Source organism: Acomys russatus, chromosome X (genome assembly GCF_903995435.1).
Source record: "Acomys russatus chromosome X, mAcoRus1.1, whole genome shotgun sequence".
Taxonomy (NCBI): domain Eukaryota; kingdom Metazoa; phylum Chordata; class Mammalia; order Rodentia; family Muridae; genus Acomys; species Acomys russatus.
Genome location: NC_067169.1, coordinates 53,882,802 through 53,888,801, shown reverse-complemented (window position 1 = coordinate 53,888,801; position 6,000 = coordinate 53,882,802). Strand labels below are relative to the sequence as shown.

The 6,000-nt window shown below is 40.5% G+C and overlaps 1 non-coding gene across 1 annotated transcript; it reads right to left on the bottom strand.

Moving 5' to 3' along the window:
* Positions 1-315: 315 nt before the first annotated feature.
* On the bottom strand, positions 316-416 carry LOC127186104 (small nucleolar RNA U13). The gene has a single exon (XR_007830338.1). It is a non-coding gene; the product is annotated as a small nucleolar RNA U13 (small nucleolar RNA).
* Between the last annotated feature and the right edge of the window lie 5,584 nt (positions 417-6,000).

The following is a 6,000-nucleotide window of genomic DNA, read 5'->3' as shown; positions in this document are numbered from 1 at the left end:
GGCTTTTGAAGTAAGACTTAATGAATCTTTGGATTTTTTCACTGTCGTTATGTCTCACTTTCCATTTCTAATTTTGTGGATTTGGTTACTCCCCCTATGCCTTTTAGTTAGTTTGGCTAGGGGTTTGTCTATCTTGTTGATTCTTTGAATTGTTCTCTTAGTTTCTATTTTATTGATTTCAGCCCTGAGTATGTTGCTTTCCAGCTGTCTACTCCTCTTTGGTGAGTCTGCTTCTTTTTGTTCTAGAGCTTTCAGGTATGTTGTTAAGTTAGTAGTATGGGATTTCTCTAATTTCTTTTCTTTTCTTTTTTTTCATATCAGATGGGTAATGTGCCCATGTCATAACAAGGTTTAATGGGCGGTGCATATCACACAAAGGAATGAATACTAGATCATGCTTATGAACCAAAAAATATCTCTAATTTATATATAAAGGCATTTATTGCTATGAACTTTCCTCTTAGCACTGCTTCCATTGTGTCCCATAAATTTGGGTATACTTGGATTCAATGAAGCCTTGGGATTCATTGAATTCTAGGAAGTTTTAAATTTCTTTTTTCATTTTGTTCCTTGCCCAGATATCATTGAATTGTCCAGTTTCCATGAGTTTGTAGGCTTTCTGTTGTTTTTCTTGTTATTGAGTTCCAGCTTTAATCCATGGTGGTCTGGAAAGAGGCAAGGGATTATTTCGATCTTCTTGTATCTGTTGTGGGTTTGCTTTGTGACCAACTATATAGTCGATTTTGGAGAAAGTTCCATGAGGTGCTGAGAAGAAGGTGAATTCTTTCATGTTTGGGTGACAAGTTCTGTATATATCAGTTAGGTCTATTTGGTTCATGATGTCTATTAGTTTCATTGTTTCTCCATTTAATTTCCAGTGCAATGATCTATCTATTGGTGAGAATGGAGTGTTGAAGTCTCCCACTATTAAAGTGTGGAGTTCAATGTGCTATTTAAGCATTAGTAATGTTTCTTTTATGAATGTGGGTGCTCCTGTATTTGGGGGGCATACATGTTCAGAACTGAGACATTATTTTAGTGTAATTTTCCTTTGATGAATATGATGTGTCTTTCTCCATCTCTTTTGATTAGTTTTGGCTGAAAGTCTATTTTATTAGATACAAGAATGGCTAATCCAGCTTGTTTCTTTGGTCTGTTTGCTTGGAATACCTTTTTCCAGCCCTTTACTCTAAGGTAATGTTCATCTTCATTGCTGAGGTCTGTTTCCTGTATGCAGCAGATTGATGGGTCCTGTTTTTGTATCTATTCTGTTAACCTGTGTCTCTTCATTGGGGAGTTGAGGCTACTAATGTTGAGAGATATTAATGACCAGTGGTTAATGTTTCCTATTTTGATGTTGGTAGTGGTAGAATGTTTGTGTTTGTGTGTGTGTGTGTGTATGTATGTGTTTGTCTGTGAGCTTCCTTTCTCTTGTTTTTTTGTGCATGGGGGTTATTCATCTCCTTTGTTTTCCTGTGTAAAATTACTCACCTTGGGTTGGAGTTTTCCTTCTAGTAACTTCTGTAGGGCTGGATTTGTGGTTATGTACTGTTTGAACTTGGTTTTGTCATGGAGTATTTTGTTTTCTCTATCTATAGTGATTGAAAGCTTTTCTGGGCATTTCAGGCTCAATTTTCTTAACAATTATTTTTCATTACAAACTTATTAAGTGAGAGTACCTGACTTATAACATGACTAGCCTAAACAATAAGAAAAGGAGATTAAAGAATACAATAATGAAAAAAAAAAGGAATACAATAATGAAACCATAAGGATATCAGTTCCGAGGAACAATTCTAGTGTAATCAGCAGGATTCTTCTGCTAGAACCTGGAGCAACCAGAACCCGGAGCCTCAGCCAGAGCCTGTGCCCTGAAGCCTTTGCTCAAGTGGTTCTCTCTAGGAGCATCTCAAAGTGGAGCGATGAACAGCCAAAACTATCCCAAGTCTCCAAAGACCCTGCCTCCTGTTTTTGGCTCACATTTATATCTCCTCTCAGAATTTGTTCAAGGATGTTTTTCAGCTGGTTAACAACCAATCTCTCCCACACTGTGGTTCGACTTCTAAGGGGATAAATATCACCTGCTCTCTTACAAGCCTTTTTTTCATGCCACACACTTGTGATCTAAACAAAGTATATGCTTATATCTCCTTCAGGGTATAGTAAATGGGTTGGCATCTATGATCTCTTAGTGTCTGCATGACTTTCCTCCTAGCCCTTCTGGCTTTCATGGTCTCTGCTGAGAAGTTAGGTGTAATCTGATAGGTTTGCCTTTATATGAGACTTGGCCTTTTTCTCTTGCAGCTTTAACCATTCTTTCTCTGTTCTGTACATTTAGTGTTTTGCTCATTATGTGGTGGGAGGATTTTCTTTTCTGGTCCAATCTATTTGGAGTTCTGTAGGCTTCTTGTATATTTATGGACATTTCTTTCTTTTGGTTAGGGAAGTTGTCTTCCATGATTTTGTTGAAACTATTTTCTGGGCCTTGAAGTTGGGAGTCTTCTTTTTCTTCTATCCCTATGATTCTTCGGTTTGGTCTTTTCATAGTATCCCAGATTTCTTATATATTCTGTGTCAGGAACTTTTTAGTTTTAACATTTTCTTTGACTGCTCTATCCATTTCTTCAGTCATAGCTTCTATCTGATATTCTTTGTTCCATCACTTGAATTCTATTGGTCATGCTTGTGCCTATAGATCCTGTCCTCTTCTCTAGAGTTTCAATTTTCTGTATTATCTCAGATTGTGTTTTCTTCATATATTCTATGTCCATTTTTAGGTCTTGAAACCTTTTATTCATTTCCTTCTCCTGTTTGATTGTAGTTTATTCAAGTGATTTTCTCAATTGTTTTGTCTCTTTCTTTGTGTATTCAAGTTCTAGTTTGAGGGATTTATTTTCCTCCTTGAAGGCCTCTATCATTTTCATAACCTTAGATTTGAAATACTTCTCTTGTGCTCTGGCTAAAATAGAATCTCTTTGGCTTGTTGTTGTGGTGGGACTTTCGGTTTCCTGTGATATCAAATGGTCCTGGGGATTGTTGCTTGTGTTATTAACATGATCTCTTCCCATTCTGATGACTCTGGGTCGAGTGTATTCCCAGTGTGTGGTGGTCGCGTGGGCATGCAGTGGCTGCTTAGAAACCCAGGAGCTCTCTCGGTTGCTTTTCTGGGTGTCCTGAGATCAGATCTACTTGTGATCCCTACTGTGGAGTCTTCTCAGTGCTAGAACCCATAGACACTGGTGATTTTGCAGTTCCCAGCTAGTTCTGTGCCCCAGGGAGATCAGGAGCTACCCACCAGCAGGCGTGTGGTGCTTGCCTTTGGAGGCTGTGTGCCCGTTTCTGTGGGGACTGGGGACTTTGTTGTTTTGCTGGGTGGCCAGAGGCTGGCCCCAACCATGCTCCACAAAATGTGAGCCCCTCTCACTTGTGGGTCACCAATGTGTTGGTGTTTTGTGCTCCTCAGATAGGTCCTTAGGCTGCTGAATAGTCACTGCTGATCAAAGTGTGTATTAGGCTCCGTGATCTTGGATCCCCCCTCCCAGAATAAGTATTCTTTTGGTGAATGAAATATGGCTGTGCCTTGGTCCTAGGACAGAATGGGAGCTCAGGTGTATAGCAAGTATGTACATATGCCAAGAAATGGTACATAAAAAGGATTACTGCCGTGACACTTGCTGAGCACTCTCATGTCAGTCTTTATCTGGGTGCATTTAGAAGAAGATATAGATAATATGTAATTATCTAGTTATATTTCACTAGCACAGTAAAGTGAAGTTATGGATCTATTAATGTAAACTTTGTACCAAATGTTCTGTATCTCTTTTTTATTACAATTTATTCACATAATATCATAATTGTTATTGCCTCACTTGTATCTTCCTATTCCTACCCTTGCTACCTTTTATGCCCTATTCCCCTCCCCTAGACCTCTGACAGGGCCCCTCTTCCCACACTGTCTGACTATGGCCTATCAACTACATTGTCAGGAGCCATAATTCAGGACTGTGGCTCAGTGAGTGCAAAGGCAGCCTTCTGCTAGCCAGAACCTGCTGGGAGGATCCTTTGTGTTGCTTCAGAAGGTGCTATACCTGATTGTGTGAACTACCTACTGCTGAGATAAGACAAAGGAACTTGGGCAGAGAGTCTCTCCGGGCTCTGCTCTCTTTCCAGCCCCCACCTGAGGACTTGTAACAAGTTTCTGTAACAGGAGAATTTAGTAGGAAAATACTTCCTTTACAGCCTTCCCTGAGGGCAAAGTGGGATGGAGTATGCAGGCAGGTGTCTGATGTCTATATAAACCTTGCATTGTGTTTTAATAAATGGAGGTCTGTTAAGGCATTACTGCTGAAATAATTTCATGAAGCAACTTCATGAAAATGATAACATTCATGCTCTCTTTTGATTCTGTTGCTGTTAAACCACTCTTACCAAAAGCAAATTAGAGAGGGAAGGAGTTTATTTGGTTTACATTTCCAAGTCACAGTCTGTCACTGCTCTAGAGGTGGTGGGACCTGGGAGAAAGGAGCCAAGAAATGATGCAGACTAAAGTCTCATGCACTAGCCAACTTTATTCAGAGCATCAGACAATTTATACTCTGAGGCCTAAGAAGAGTTATGTGAGTAAAGTGTACAATTACAAGGGCAAGTTGTACATGGCAGGCATGCCACACACTACAAAAACTTGTTTTTCCATAGAGCCATAGAAACCAAAACAATAGCCAATTGGAATGAACAATCTGAAGTAAACTCACTCCTATCCCCTACACCTGAGGGGCACAAAAACACAGTCCAAGAAACACTGTGTGTTTTTGAAGAAACTGAGATCACTTGCCTTGGTTTCTTGGAGTTTTCCCACAAGCACTCAGAATACTCCTTGCACGACTTCATTCTTGTACTGGGTTCTGACAACAGTCCATCATTGAGAGAATTCAGGGCAGGAACTCAGTCAAGAACTGAAGAAGAACTAGATCACCCTCTGGATTGAGAGATACCAGAAAAACTAAAATTAGATTTCAGGGTAACTGGGACAAAGGTTAAGAAATAGGCCTATAGGAGATAATCTGGTCAGCTGCAAAGAGCAGCCCCCACTAGAGATAACATTGCTTAGTGACTGACCTGAAGGGTCCTACCGGAAATAGAGTTGATAAGAGACCCAGTTTTATGGCCACATTCCTTCCTGTTCACCAGAGCCAGCGTTACCTAACAACCGACTCATCCCGTCGGGGAGAACAAAAGAAGTTGAGCCAGGGTCTTGGCACCCTTTTCTGCTTAAAGGGCATTGAGAGGATAAAAGGGCCAGAGATCAAGGCTGTGGGACACTCCTGAGACCTAGCGTTTGGAGGATAGGGTGCGACCCAGCTCGGAGCTGAATTAAAGATTCCTCTTGTATTTTACAGAGGTTTCATGTATTTTCTGGTTCTTTTTGGGGGATCAATCTGGGTGCAACAATTGCACTCTGGATCACTATCCAACTCATGATCAGCAATCCAGGTCCACTTCCTTAGGATGGTGCTGCCAACAGTGGGCTGGACCCTCTCACTTCAACCAGTTATTACTCAAGATAATTCTTCACAGAAACGGCCACAGCTGAACCTCAACCAAGCAATCCCACAGCTGAGGCTCCCTTAGGAGACTTTAGGCTATTTCAGGCTGATAGCTGAAGCTACCTAGGACTCCCTACCACTTGTCAACTTGACACACAAATACATCACTTAAAGCTACCACTTTTCAATTCTTGACTGCAAGACCTCATGTTAATAGCACAATATAAAACAGTTTAACGTTTAGATTTTAATTTTTTACAGATTTATTTATTAATTATTATGCATCCAGTTCTCTACCTGCAGGTACAACTGCAGGCCAGAAGAGGGCATCATATCACATTATAGGTGGCTGTGGGCCACATTGTGGTTGCTGGAGAATCAATTCAGGACCTCTGGAAGAGCAGTCAGTGCTTAGCCTCTAAGCCATCTTTCCATCCCTTAGATTTTAATTCTATGT